We start from the raw sequence: 14,280 nt of genomic DNA, 5'->3' as shown, positions 1-14,280 counted from the left end.
CTCAACAAAGCTAGTTGCTTGCGTAAGCATCTCAAAATCCGGAACCTTTGTCACAGCCGTGGGTGTATTAAGAGAATGGTCACGCCCCAACATTTACATAGGCTACACAACTGACCTGAGATCAGTTAGTCTTCTGAATCTAGGTCGTGCAGATCTCAGAAAATGTATACATTGTTCATATGCTATTTTACCATTAAATTCACTTCTGAGACTTTTTTATGCGAGAAATCAACTACTTAGAGGTCAAATATGGGCCGTTTTACGAAAATTTATGTCTAATGCAAATTTTGTCCGACTGTGTGTCGGACTTCAGAGGCTGGTGCTGCCTGTGTTGCTGCCTCGCCGCCTGGTCTGCCTTCCTCCACAGACCCCAGCTTGCTGTGAGCTCGATTGAGCTCCGCCGCGCTGCTGCAGCCACAGCACCCTCATACCCGCGCAAAGTCACCATTTGGGCTGGTGGACTACTACCAAACACGCTGCTCTGACAGAGCTCCAGGGCCTGCAACTCCCCTCTTCCTGCTAGCTAGCTAAATGCCCGGTGTATGTGAGTGAAAGCGCGGTCAGCGAGCTTTTTACGCCAGCATTCTCTTACCACAGATTCTAGTTAATCTTATAATGTGTGTAATTATAATGTGTTGAGTTATTTAAACAAACGATTGGGAAAATAAACTTGTCCATGAGTCTCATTGATAGAGCCTGCGGCTGGATGGAGCTCTATCAATGAGAGATAGCTAGCCTCCTCTTAGAATTCCTCTGGAATTCACAAATATTCATTAACTTGAAATCGGACACCGTTGTTAGCTTTATAAAACATATAGTTAGATGTTGTATAGCTAAGTGGCGTGACATGTGTGTAACATGCTCGCTGACCAGCCCACACACACGGGCCATTTAGCTAGCAGGAAGAGAGGAGATGCAGGCCCTGGAGCTTTGTCAGGGCAGCGGCGTTTGGTAGCGTAAGTCCACCAGCCCAAATGGTGACTTTGCGCGCGGGTATGAGGTGCTGTGGGCTGCAGCGCGTGTGCCCGTCGTAAGCTCAAAGGCCGAAGCTCAGGGCGGCGCCGTCTTGGAGGAGGCCAACGGGCGCAAGGCAGCAACACAGGCAGCTGAACCCGCACACAGTTTTACCAAATTTGCAATTAGCCATCCATTTTCGTAAAACGGCCCATATTTGAGCTTAATATAGTTGATTTCGCGTAAAAAGTCTCAGAAGTGAATTTGGTTAGGAAACATTGCAGTGTCTGGAATATGAGATTCTGTTCGCGTTTCTAATGTCTGTGTATTGGGGATTCGCTCAACCAATCAGCACACAACCTCTAATGTGTGTGTATGGCGAGTCGCTCAACCAATCAGCCGCGTCTCTATGTGTGTGTTAAGGGGCTAAGGCTCAACCAAGCAGCGCGCAGCTCATCTAAATATTCATGACCATACCATATTTGGAAGAAAAGCTCTTGTTACAAATAGGGCCAAAACACAGGGATGCATAAGGGCCAATAAAATATCAACCAGGCTATTTTCAGCCCAACTAATGTTACATACCCCATTAGGAGACCATAAGGAACAGTGTGAAATACCCTATATAATCATTCTATCACCCCTTTAAAAACAATCAGTCAGTTTGCAGCATTTTTCAACGTCAGCCAACAGTGCTCGATTCTGTCTTTAAATTCCCAGAAGGCATTGCTTCATTTTAACTTTTGCAAACAAATATTCAAATAAATGAAATACAGGTAGTTTGTTTTATTTTAAACCATGCACGTTTACATTTTTGTACATCTGATCTGAATAAGTAATTTTGCTACAAAACAGTACAGACTAATGTAAAAGTTTGTGACTGTAGAGGGTAACCGTGACTGTGATATAGAGCGACTCATATGTGGTATAAATACAAATCAGATTACATTTTTTCTAGGTGTGAAGGATTAGGGCAAGTTTGGTTATTGTTTGGCCAAAGATATTATTAATGCTTGAGGGGGCCAAGAGAAATTATATGCGCCGCTGTTTACAATTAAGTGGCCGCATGGGTGTGACAATCATGCGGCTCTCTGATTGGCCGGCTGGCCCAAACGGCCCATGAGGGCCCGCGGCCCCTCTGGCATCTGCCCAAATGCCAGATTACCAGTCCGTCACTGCTAGTTGGCCACACTCTCTCTATAAAGGGCGCTATACCACCCCCATCTTGATCGCCCCCCTGGTGGCTCGCTGTGGTTTAGGTCAAAATCTATGCCCCCTTCATGTTAGCTGATGGGGCATGGAACAAACCAAAAAATCAAAGTAGGCTACACATCAAATGCATTTTTCCCAAAGATGGTTTCTGTTATTTTACATAGTTCTTAACACACTGATTTATGTAAAGTGTTCATTTTTCTGATTTGTTTTTAATAATTTATTTGGGGGAAAAAAAGGAGTAATGTCCGTTACACTGTGTTGCTTCTACCAGACTCAAAAATACCTTAAAGATTTGGTTTAAAGCGTCGCTAATGCTGTTGGACTGGAACTGCTTCCAAGTTTCTTCATGAAATGTTTTGTAGCCCACTGCAATAGCTCTCCTCAAGGAAAACAATTATTTTTTTCCCATTAGGTTATGAGAGCTCTTGTGCCACTTGTGAAGTGGGTAGCAACATCAAAGACACTGCTACAAAACATCAAATGTACAGTTCAGATGGATGGCCTTTAATTAAATTGTATCAGATACTGAATGTTGTGATGCTTTACATGTGATCGTTATCATCATGTGTTGTGCTGTATTAAATAATTCAGGATGTTGTTGAGATGTGGAATTTAGTAAAAAAAAACTGTCAAATCTATCATTCTGGGTTGTCTCACCTTGTCTTTTTCTTGTTTGTTTTTGTTTAGTCATTTGATCATTCCGACACTTTGGTACCTCAACAACTGCTTTCAATAACACTGTGGATATTCGTGGTCTCCAGATGATAAAAAAAATGATCCTCCAATTTTCCCCTTTTGCACCATTATCAGGCCTCATCGTCCACTTGTATACAAAAATATCAAATCTTAATAAGTCCTCATCCAACACCACCCTCAGATATCAAAGCTGCATTATCTGATATTGTTTGGCATTTGTGTGCAACAAGCTGTAAAGATAACACTGACATGTCCCATTACACAGTTGCTATGGCGACCGTGGAGGAAGTCATGTAACTTGGTAGAGTAAGTCCATTAAGGGTGGATGGGAGTGGCAGTGGATAGGTCAAACAAGCACAGGACTTTGACCCAGGGGACAGTTTGTGTCCCGTTTGAAAATAAAAGTGCACGGCATGTTATTTTAACGTTGCCTAGCAAACGGAAGTAGGTCACGCTTTATGTTTAATGCGTAGCATTAATAATTATATAGCCCACAACAACAATAGCATTATCTGTTTTGCAGATTTCTGTGAAATGTATTGAGCACATTAATCTCAAGGTTATAAACCAGTTGTTTCAATTTTCAATAACTAATGGCCACCGTCAGGACAAATTTTAATGTATTAGCTCCACTAATGATGCGGCTCTATGAGCTGTAAGGGTTTTGACATTGTTGCCTCTAGAGGCAGCTAGCAGGCTTCTGCGGTTTAATTCTTGTTTTTTGTTTATATGCTGTCTGTCTTACAGGGATTTATAACTAACTACCTATACACAGTGTGCAGTTTTGTGCTTTGCTTTTGTTTGCTGTACAGACTTTAAAGAATTGTGCCCTGGAGCTGTACAGATGTATCCATCTTACTCTTGCTGTATAGCAATTGTGCACCACAGGGATTATTATTCCTTTTTTCTTAAAATTCAAATTCCGCCCTCGTCTCACCTTCTTTTCAGGCATGACAAGAAATCATTTGGCAACCTGTGATTTTATGAGTTTTGTGTTACAGGAACATTCAATCCAGGATTGTCTCCCTCTCCTGTGGAATAGGGGCGAGATTGGCTGCTTCTGCCTTGGTAAGCAGTGCAAGACAACAAGAGCTCAGAGAAATACAAGATGCAACATGGCATATTATTACACCTTTCAGTTGGCAATCAAACTTTGACAACATATGGCCCAAATGTGGTAGTCAAATAACAGCATCTTTGTTATTGTGTTAGCTTGGCGCTGCAGAATAGAAGCCCTGACAGTGCATTTGTGCGGGTTATAACACATGTCCAGAGAAGAGTGGCAGATGTGAATTCAGCATTTGTTTTCATTGTAAGACATTTAGAAACTTTTGAAGCATACAGACAAGTAGATTAAAAAGCAAACTGTTATTTGATAAAGATGGCCTGGGGAGGTGAAGAGCCTCTTCATAGTGGGGAAGCATGTGATTCAAACAAAAGACCAATAAAACACTCAGCAGAGGGAGAAAGTGGATAGTGGAGCAGAAAGAACGCATAACGTGCAGCAGATGAAGCAATGAGGCTAGCAACTGACAAAACAGTAAAAAGAGACCGGCAGCACAGATACCAGCAGCAAAGCAGGAAAAAAAAACTGAATAACAGGCGCAGCAGAAGACGGCTACCACAAATACAAATAACACCAGAGGCCACTTGCACCTGTGGGGGGAAACATGTTTATGACAGATGGAGAGCAGCAGGAGCAAACACAGCCAGAACACAGTAAAACAAGAACCAAAGCGGCAAAGCATTAATCACTAATTACAACTGGTCTACATTTAAATTGGGGTTTGCAGGGTTTTCAGCTGTTGTTCTGACAATGTGAAAGTTTTTTTTTTCCTCCTCTCCTGTGCAGTGCATCAGCGTCAGAGCTGTGGTTGAGGTGGAACATATTCATTTCCCCAGTGAACCATAACTATTCGCTCATGTCTGTTCTCTCAAGTTACCAATATGAATTGCTCTAATGTTGATTAAAAAAAAATAAAAAAGTTTTTCTGCTTCCACTCTTCAACTCTTCTGAGTCAGGGCAATATTTTTAAATGGATTATTTATATTTTCTCTGATCAATACACACTTTCTCATCAGTCATGTTGCTGATGTGGGAATCCACCCTTTGTTTACCGTGAAGGAGCTTTTACACAGCTACGTGGTAACTCGCTGCTTCCAGTCATTTCAATGAGGGAAGGCAGCAATGGGGAAGCAGTTTTGATCATGGCGGTAGGGGTATGAAGCGTTTGCACCATGAAGCGGGGTTCACCGTTGGCTTTAAAGTTTGATGATTTGTTGATCTATCCATCCACCCTGAACTCCCTGCACAGACTTTGATATTAAAATGTACATTCAAATTGAAGGTTTTTGACAATACTATGCACTACTCCATGATATGTGTCTAATATGATAACATCTTGCTATGGTTTAGCACCCCAAACACGGTGAAAATTGAGTCTTTATTTTTATTAATGGCAGTGATTTGCTGGTTATGGTTACAGGATTGTTAGGCCGCGGATACACGGTTGTTTAGTGCGACCCAAACCGTGGGGTCTGTTCTGTATTTAGACATTATCGTTAAACGCTGTCTTCTCTGTGCTGTGAATCCACATTACATCAGCCCTAGCTCTTTCTGCTCTCTTCTGTTTTTCTCCCAAAGATGAGTAAATATCTAATTTGCAGAATTGGTTTCATATGACGCTTTGGCCTCTGTAATATCCGCTTGCCACTTGATGCATTGTGTTTCATTTATTTTTTCTGGTTAGTGCTTGTGCCTAGCATTAGCAGCCCCCCACCCCCTCAACTCAATGTCCTCAATGTGCACAGAGGTGATACGCACCTTGTTAGTAAAAAAGCAACAGCCACATGAATCACTCGCAGGCTTTACTCCTAAATGGAGAGGTTGTCATGATGCACAGAGTTCAAGAGAGAAAAAGAGAACAAATCCTCCTCACGCTTTACACAGCAATGTGTTTTCTTATTGGGATTCGATGTTTGCGAATGAAACAGAGAGCAGCAAAGAGAATCATTATGACTTTTCACATGTAATTCTGGAGAAATAATAGGGCGTTCTTTACTCTGAACCGCAGTTCTTTGTTTGTAAAACTAGAATGCTGAATTTGCGTGAACATAAATTTGTAAAGAGGTATGAAGAATGCACAATGTTTAAAATGCTTCATATGTAATGTAACACATTTTCTTAAAAGATGGATATTTGTTTCTACTACATATTCTCAGACAGCTAAACAACCCCCTTGAATTCAGGCTTTGTTGTCGAAGCATTTTCCTTCGGTGACTCTGCAACCCATTTTCAGACAGCGTTGTTGTTTCCAGAGAATCAGATGAGGCCTGGAAGAGGAGATTAACACAATTAGTTACCATGCTGACTGTGTAGGCATCCTAGCACTTTTCAGCCTTTGTTTTAGCAGGCACATTGGCAAATGGATTGGTTATGTAGAGCAGCAGCCCCCAGGGGAGACATATTCATACCTGAGCGGTCCAGTATAGCCAGTCTCTCACACTGCTACTGCAGATACTGGGAGCATCAGTGATTAACTTCTTCCACATCCTTCAGTGTGTAATCTGAAGGGTAAAATACTTCATAAAACATTTTTAACATCATTAAAAACATTGGTAATGTATCATGAATTTATGTATATTTTTGTCCTTGCAGATGACTAACCAAACATAGATGACATCACACTGAAGTCAACACACTGAGATATTTCTAGTGAAGCTGTAATACTCTTTAGTGACGTTTCAGGGGTCTGAAATATCAACAGAAAAGATCAGGGTTTGGTGTCAGGCCTTAAAATGAAAAATCAAGGGCTTCTTTCAGGATTCACCATTTCATACAAATATTCAGGCGTAGCGGTTGCAGATCACCAGTTTGATCCCCTGGAATGGCAGGAAAACTCTGGCCATAAAACTACTGGTGAAAAACTACTAAGTCTTAAAACACTGGAATCAAACTAAAAATAGGTTCTTTAAATGTCCTAAATCCCCCCCAAAAGGAGCTAGTATGACCTCAGTTCTCTTACACACACATTTTATGTTGTGGAAACAGGCACAATCATGGCTGGTTTAAAAGTTAGCCTACTCTTTTGTTAAAATATGCATACACTCCTACCATTCACTAAAAGCAACAGATTCATACAAATCAAATGTCAGTAGTCACACACAAAGTCACTCTGAAACGAGACTGTCCTCCCTGGAAAAACGCCAGAAGTTGTTTGTTCAAGCAGCAATTGCGACCCATATTTACGTTTATAGTGGTGCCCTCTGTTGGCATTAGTAATCATGGCGGGATCAAAGCAGGAAGATAGTAGGAAGGAGGCATAGACAGTAAAAAGAAATGGACCAACAGATCCCGTTGCTCTGGACGGAGACCAGTGAAGGCTATAAGAAGCACTTTTCCGGTGAGGGCTGGGCGTTACTGCGCAGCCTCCAACGAGCTTGCCGATGTAGATGTGATATGAGCAACCTGTCGGAAAGTTGTAAGTCTTCTGGTAGCTGTGCCAAGAGCAATCTTAATCATTCCCAATCTTGTAGAGACGGAGAGCGTAGGTATATATAAGGAGATAACATAGACACAGGCTAATTATTGCTAACTAAAATGCTAGTTAACATTAGTAATTAAACCTAAACAGCTAATGTGAGTCGAAACTGTCTGCGAGCTATTCCTGTACTGTACGATAATTCCTCTACTATGCGACAGCAAGTCACGTGGTTATGACACAATCGTTAGCCTATTTTTACAAAAACGTCTGCTACGGAGCCATAACTTGAGGTACAAGGTAATGGAGCCTTTTATACATTGTCGTGTTTCTTTCGAAATAAACAATGGACAAATAAAGTCTTTAAACGCTTCAGATGTAAAGTTATTCGGTGTCAAAGTGATGTCAAAATTAATGGCAGTCAATGGGATGCTAACGGCGGGTGAGTGCTTGTTGCTGTTTGAAAAAAGTAAATGATACGGGTTTTTTTGTCTACGGAACAACAAAACTATGTCACATTTGGCGTCACAAGCATAACCGGATGTGAAGTGCACAAATGTAACAATTTTAACCCAAACCACAATCTTTTTCTAAACTTAACCAAGTAGTTTTTGTACCTAAACCTAACCAAACTGCGACGGTTTCACAACATTGACAATGCGTTAACAACAACCGATACATTCTCTGGTTTAGATATGAGGATGGAAAATGCTCCTGTGGGTCGTATGATGAATTAAAGACCTATATGACCTTGTGGTTTGGAGGATTTGTCTATGGGTGGCAGAGTTAGATTGTTAAAAGCCTCTGTTCTCCTTGTGTCTTTTTTTTTATGAATTCTCTTTTCTGTCATCTGTTTTTAAACATTAAACAACGACAATGGAAATGAACTGAGGACAGTGTTTGTGTGCTGTTGGTTATGACATAGTGATATGTTTGGTTTGGACACTCCAGATTTGCTTTTATGGCTTGTTGGTGTTCATCTGTTAGACTTTGGTCAGAAGTGCGTTATCTTTGTATAGCACAAAAAGGCGGAACCACACAGACGGAGGTGGATAAATAAAGCATCGAGCCAGTGGGACAGTACAGAGCAGCAGCAGGAGTGTGATGACCGTGAACAAGCTGCAGGATGATTGGTCATTTGTATGAATACGTGTGTGAATGATGTTTTTTTTTAATGAATTCACACTTTTTATCTTTCAAAACTGATTGGAGAGTAGAGAATGTAATAAAAATGTTGGCTGCTTTATATGCATATTATTTCAAAGCTAGCCAAAACAGAAAAAATATAGTTCACCGTCTGATTATCTCCGATATTGTTATCTCGATAATTACCCTATAAGATTACAGATCAAAGAAACTTCTCTAAAACTTATTTTTTAGTTTAGAAACAGCTGTGAACCTTTTTCAGAACAATATATGTCCGAGACAAAAGTACATTAACTTCTAGTGATACATGTTAAAGTAAAGCAATATTAGGATTATATAATTTAAGCAAAATAAACATTAGCATTTGTATTGCTCTCTCTGCTATAATGATAAATGTATGTCTAATTGGCATTTTGCTGTGCCCAGTCCACCTGTGGGATCCCTCATATGTTAGCAGTCAGTTGGTGCAATTAAAAATAAATTAACAAAACTATACTGTATATTGTACTAATATATATGTATGCATTTCCTTAAAATCTACCAAATAATGTCATATAACACCGGCACCATAACTCCCTCAAATTTGATACAGTGTAAAAACTTCACAAAAGTGAACAATAAACAAAAAATTGTAGCAATACTTACATTTTGGAAGGGATTGTTTTCCGATGTCTTTGCATGCCTCTGCTCCTCACATTTGAAGATACAACACATTGGGATGCTTTAACCATTTGGACACTACAAAAAATGTCAGGCAACCTAAACTCTTCACTACACCGAACTATGAAGAGGTGTGAGTGTTTTTGGCGTCTCTACTGAACCAGACAGTCAGTAGAAAAGCTCAACTGGCAGATATATATAAAGATATTCTGACTTTTTTTTCTGTGTGACTTATATCAGAGTGGAAAGTGTACAGATGAAGTTATGAGGCTGAGCTATCTCTGTGGTTTTAATGAGGAATGCTTACGATGGCACTGTATGGAAACCAACGGGCAAAAGTCTTTTTCCCACAATGTGACAAATGTCAGCTGAAGAAAAATAACCCACAAAAGTCAAAATGTCAACAAAACAAAATCCCCTAAAGACAAAGTCTCACAATGATTGTTCCACCGCTATGAGAACCCTTTTTCTTTATTTTCTGGTCACTTCTGTATTAACAAAGTCTTAATGACCACAGGGCCTGTGACATACAGTAACTGACAAATACAATCTTTTCCATCGTCTTTTTACCCCTGTACGTCACCGTATAGCTGACAGATTCTCGTGTTCCAAAGAGCATGTCGATATTACAGCCTCTGTGTAGGAGACTGTAAATGTCACAGTAAAATTTCAGCCATACATCAATCCGAGCACATAGCTGTTTTCCCTGGTTGTGAGAAAATGGCTATGAGAGATGAGAGGTTTTCACCGAATAGACAGTGACGACCCATCACCACCTTGAGAACTGGTAAAGTTAATGCTCCACAACGTTGTCTGTGCTGTGTGCGCCACAGAGCTGGAAGTGAAGTTTTCTCCAAGCCACCACAGAGACATTTAAAGAGGGCTAAACCTAATAAAGCCTGAGGAGTGAGGACTGCCATCGCTCAGCTGCAGAGTATTTCATTACCATAGGATGCTTTATCTGCCCTCAGCATCACTCACATGCATGTGACCCAAACTTGCCAGCACGCACATAATCAGAAGAATGGAGGTAAATATTCAAAGGACAGGAGAGAGAAAGCCTTTTATTGACACCTCAAGTCTTTCTTGGAAATTATTATTTAAAGATAGAAATGAATCAAAAACACTTTGACATTTAGCTTTGCAGGCTTTTTAAAAATGTGTCTGAATAATGGCTTTCGAAAGTTCTAGATGATGATTTGGACCAAATGGAAGCGCACTTCTGATTGGAGTTGGATGAAAACTGGGCTTTCATCAAATAAAAAAAGTTGGGATACAAGCTTCTCTCATCGGAGTTAAACTTCAAAAGTTTACAAAGTTGGCTTTTTTTCACCTCTGACTTTAATCATCCATCAAAATGACAACTTCATCTCCTATTTTGCATAACAAGCTTTTATTCACTTTTTTAGGTTTACTTTTCAAAGCTTTCTGGGAGATGATGACGCCTCAGGATTCACCTGACGAGTCTTGTTGTGATGTTCTCTCCTCCTCTGCACTGGCAGACTCACTTCTGGGAATTTCTGGGAGGCAGCTTCTTCCTTTGCCCATTGATTTCCTGCAGCAGCTTGTGGGCTAATTGCTCTTATCAAAATCATGACCTGCTACATGATGGCCGCCTTTAATCGCCTGCACCCTCGCCAGCAGCTACTGACATTTGGAACAATTAATTAATGCAAAGACAAGAGGGGGATGGCATCTGCTTTGCTTAGCTACGATGGCAGCTTTTGTTATTTAACACAGCCAGGCGAGGCCTCAGAAAGGGGGAGAGTTGGCAGTTGATATCTCACTACAGAGAGGCTGGGCTGAAGCATTGGAGATGCTCAGTTACATTAAAACAATTAAAAGCCTGTTGGTTTGAGAGGAAGGTAATGTGGGAAAACTGTGTTGGGTCTTTGATCTGATTATCTTGCAAAATTGCACGCAAGCTTTTATCCACCTTGAGTTACAAGTGCAACCAGTAGCGCTGGCAGCCGTAACCCTGTATGCACTGTGCGCACATATTTTGTTTATGTATCTCTGTTGTTGTTACTGGGGTTGGATTTCACCAGGGAGTGAGAGCGCTGGTTTCTGGAAAACACTGCGACACATCTGTAAGTTTTCTTGTCACTGTTTCGAGTGGTTTATTAAACCGGTTAATGCGAGAACTTTACTCTTGTCTCCGACTCGTAGAACCTTACAGTGAGGATGTGTGTACAGAACTGTGAATAAATGGATCGCCAAATCCAAAGTTAAACACCGCACTGGACATTTGTTTATTTTGTCCCGGCATCCATCTTCCTATTGGCTGTTCTACATGGCTGTCAGGCTTAGGTAGGTGGGGCTGACCTGGTCACAAGGCCACTGCTAGTTTACAAGAGAAGACTGAGAGCAGCTGGCGAGAGATTGAGATGTGAGTTCGAGGGAGACGGAGGTTTCGCTGTGTGTCGTGGCAGAGAATGGTCGCAATCCCCTTTTCCCCATTAAGTTGTGTTAATGTTACTGTCCACGTCCTTAAAGGTCTACAAATGAACTGTCAACCGAGAATTGATGCTAACCAGTGTCGGACCACGGAGTGAGCTGATCGAGTGACGGATCAAAGTGGTGACGGAGCAGCGAGGACAGGTAGGCCTTTTCACCATACCTGTAACCTGGCAGCCGAGCACTTATTTGTAGACATTCATATATGCATGGACGGCCCAGACCCTGGAAGCCCCTAGACAGGTATTGATAGCATCAAATTTTCCCAGGATTGTGGTTTATAGCCCAGAAAACGCATCCGAAACAAGTTCACGTGTTTGCCCCTCAGTTGCTTATTTAGATAGTCCTTTGTCTTGTAAAAGTGTAACATACTGTTTGAAGATACAAACAAAACATAAATCTAACCTGTGTGTTGCTTGTGCTTGTATTTTCCTCTAAACAGGATGCTCAGAATGAATCATTACAGTATTTCTGAATTGCTAAAACACTTTTGAATGTTTCTCTTGCTTTCTCAAAACCTTAAACACAAATCACCAAACTTAAGCTACACTGTCAAAACCTTTGACTTGTCTTGCTATATCAAACAATTGCTTGAGAACTAGGTTATCTTTACCCAAAACCAAACACTGTTTTCAGATAACACACACACCCAGCTAATGCATAAACACTACACAGCAGTCATTACACACTACAGAGATCAATGCTAAACACTGCACTCATGGCAGAGCAGGGGAAAAACATTCTATTTATTATGAAGTACTTTCACAATCCTGCACACAAATGTAGTCAAACAAAATATGCAGCAGATCGATAACAAGCAATGTCTTGGAGTCATTCTGCCTCAGCATCATGCCTTTGGGCATGGTCAGGCCACAGGACCTCATTGAAGTCACAGGCAATCTTGTCCCTTGCTTAACAACGGGGAAAGAATCCTTTAGCATGCCGAATCCAACCTTGAATCGCTTACACTCCAATGTTGTCACATGCTGCATCCATTGACTGAATGAGATTTTCCTGTGCATAAGGATTTCTGTCATAGACCTTCCACCTCCATGCAGAAAAAAATTCTTCAATGGGATTAAGGAAGGGAGAGTATGGTGGGAGGCACACGTTTATAAAACGTGGGTTATTTTCAAACCACTCACGAATTCACATTGGAAAAGTTCACATTGTCCCAGATTACCACATACATGGGATGCTCTGCCTGCTCATCACCTCTCTGTTCACGTCTCAGTAGCGCTTCCTGTAGAGCATACAGAAACTTTATAAGATGGGCAGTGTTGTAAGGCCCTAGAGTTACATGGTGGTGAATAACCCCGTAGCTGCTGACAGCAGCACATATGGTCATGTTGCCACCACGCTGCCCTTGCAACGCTCCCATTGCAACGCTGCCCTTGCAACGCTGCCCTTGCAACGCTACAATGGCACGTTGACCAATAATGTTGCGGCCTCTCCTTCTCCTCTTGGTGAGATTGAAGCCAGCTTCATCCAAGAAGATGCACTCATGAGGCCTCTCCATGGAATCCAGTTGAAACGGTCTATAGAAATGAACAAAAATAAATTTTTGAAGTAACGTAAATGACATAGCATTCCAGGCTTCATGACTCTATACATGTGCTGCATTACATTCAACACAGTAAAGATGTACAGTAACTCAATAGTGCTGTATAATCTCTGGACATGATTACTTACTTGTACATATTGATATAATAGCTCTTTTACCCTTTCAGAATTTCTCTCAAATGGTACTCTGTAGGCTTGTTTGAGACTTATCAGGTTGCGTTTCAGGACACGGTCAATTGTGGAGAGACTCACACTGTTGATTCCTTCAAAATTCACGTTGTCTTCCTCAACTCGCTGTTGTATTTCACGCAGACGAATGAGATTATTTTGAAGGACCATATTGACAATAATGGTCTCCTGCTGTTGTGAGAACATAAGTCTTCTTCCACCAGCATGTTGCAGTTTTTCAATTCTAGCAAATAAAACCTCTTGTTAGAATTGTACAGACAGGCCTAATGCATTGAAATGTCACCAAATATGTACAATACATAAAATAATATACAAGTATATCACTGCAAGAAAAGGGCCAATTTCTAGAGCTATGTTACAGTAATTTACTGAGACGTTCCACAACTGTACATACTGTACTGTAAGTTTGAGGGACCACAAATGATAGTCCAGTTACCTGTTCTCCTCTCTGAATGTCCTGACAATGGAGGCCACAGAGAACCTGCTTATGTTTGGTTGAACACGTAGTCCTGCTTCCCTCATACTCACTCCATGAACTAGAACATGGCCTATGATTGTTGCTCTAATTTCATTGGAAATGATGGCTCTTGATGTTCTTACGTCCACGTCCACACGTCCACGTCCACGTCCACGTCCACGTCCACGTCCACGTCCACGTCCACGTCCACGTCCACGTTCTCTCCTGCCCTCCATTGTGAAAATCACACATGCCATTTGGATTTGACATGGCTTTATATCCTGATTGCTGATTAGGTGCAACACATTACTGATTTGAAACAGGTGTGTTCAATTTTGAGTGCTTGTGTGTTACCGATGACAACAGTGTGTTGCTTGTGTTTCACTTTTGGGGGCTGTGTTGTGCCATTTTGAGTTGTGTGCACCACAATGCTACATGTGCTTTGTGAATGACAATGTGTTT

The 14,280-nt window shown here is 41.2% G+C and overlaps 1 long non-coding RNA gene across 1 annotated transcript; it reads right to left on the bottom strand.

Annotated features, from left to right (window-relative positions):
• Nucleotides 1-12,363: 12,363 nt before the first annotated feature.
• On the bottom strand, nt 12,364-14,010 carry LOC120565331. The gene is made up of 3 exons (XR_005640223.1): nt 13,798-14,010; nt 13,302-13,584; nt 12,364-13,147 (listed from the first exon to the last, which is right to left on the bottom strand). It is a non-coding gene; the product is annotated as an uncharacterized LOC120565331 (long non-coding RNA).
• Between the last annotated feature and the right edge of the window lie 270 nt (nt 14,011-14,280).

Source organism: Perca fluviatilis, chromosome 1, assembly GCF_010015445.1.
Source record: "Perca fluviatilis chromosome 1, GENO_Pfluv_1.0, whole genome shotgun sequence".
Classification (NCBI taxonomy): domain Eukaryota; kingdom Metazoa; phylum Chordata; class Actinopteri; order Perciformes; family Percidae; genus Perca; species Perca fluviatilis.
This window is presented reverse-complemented; position numbering and strand designations above follow the sequence as displayed.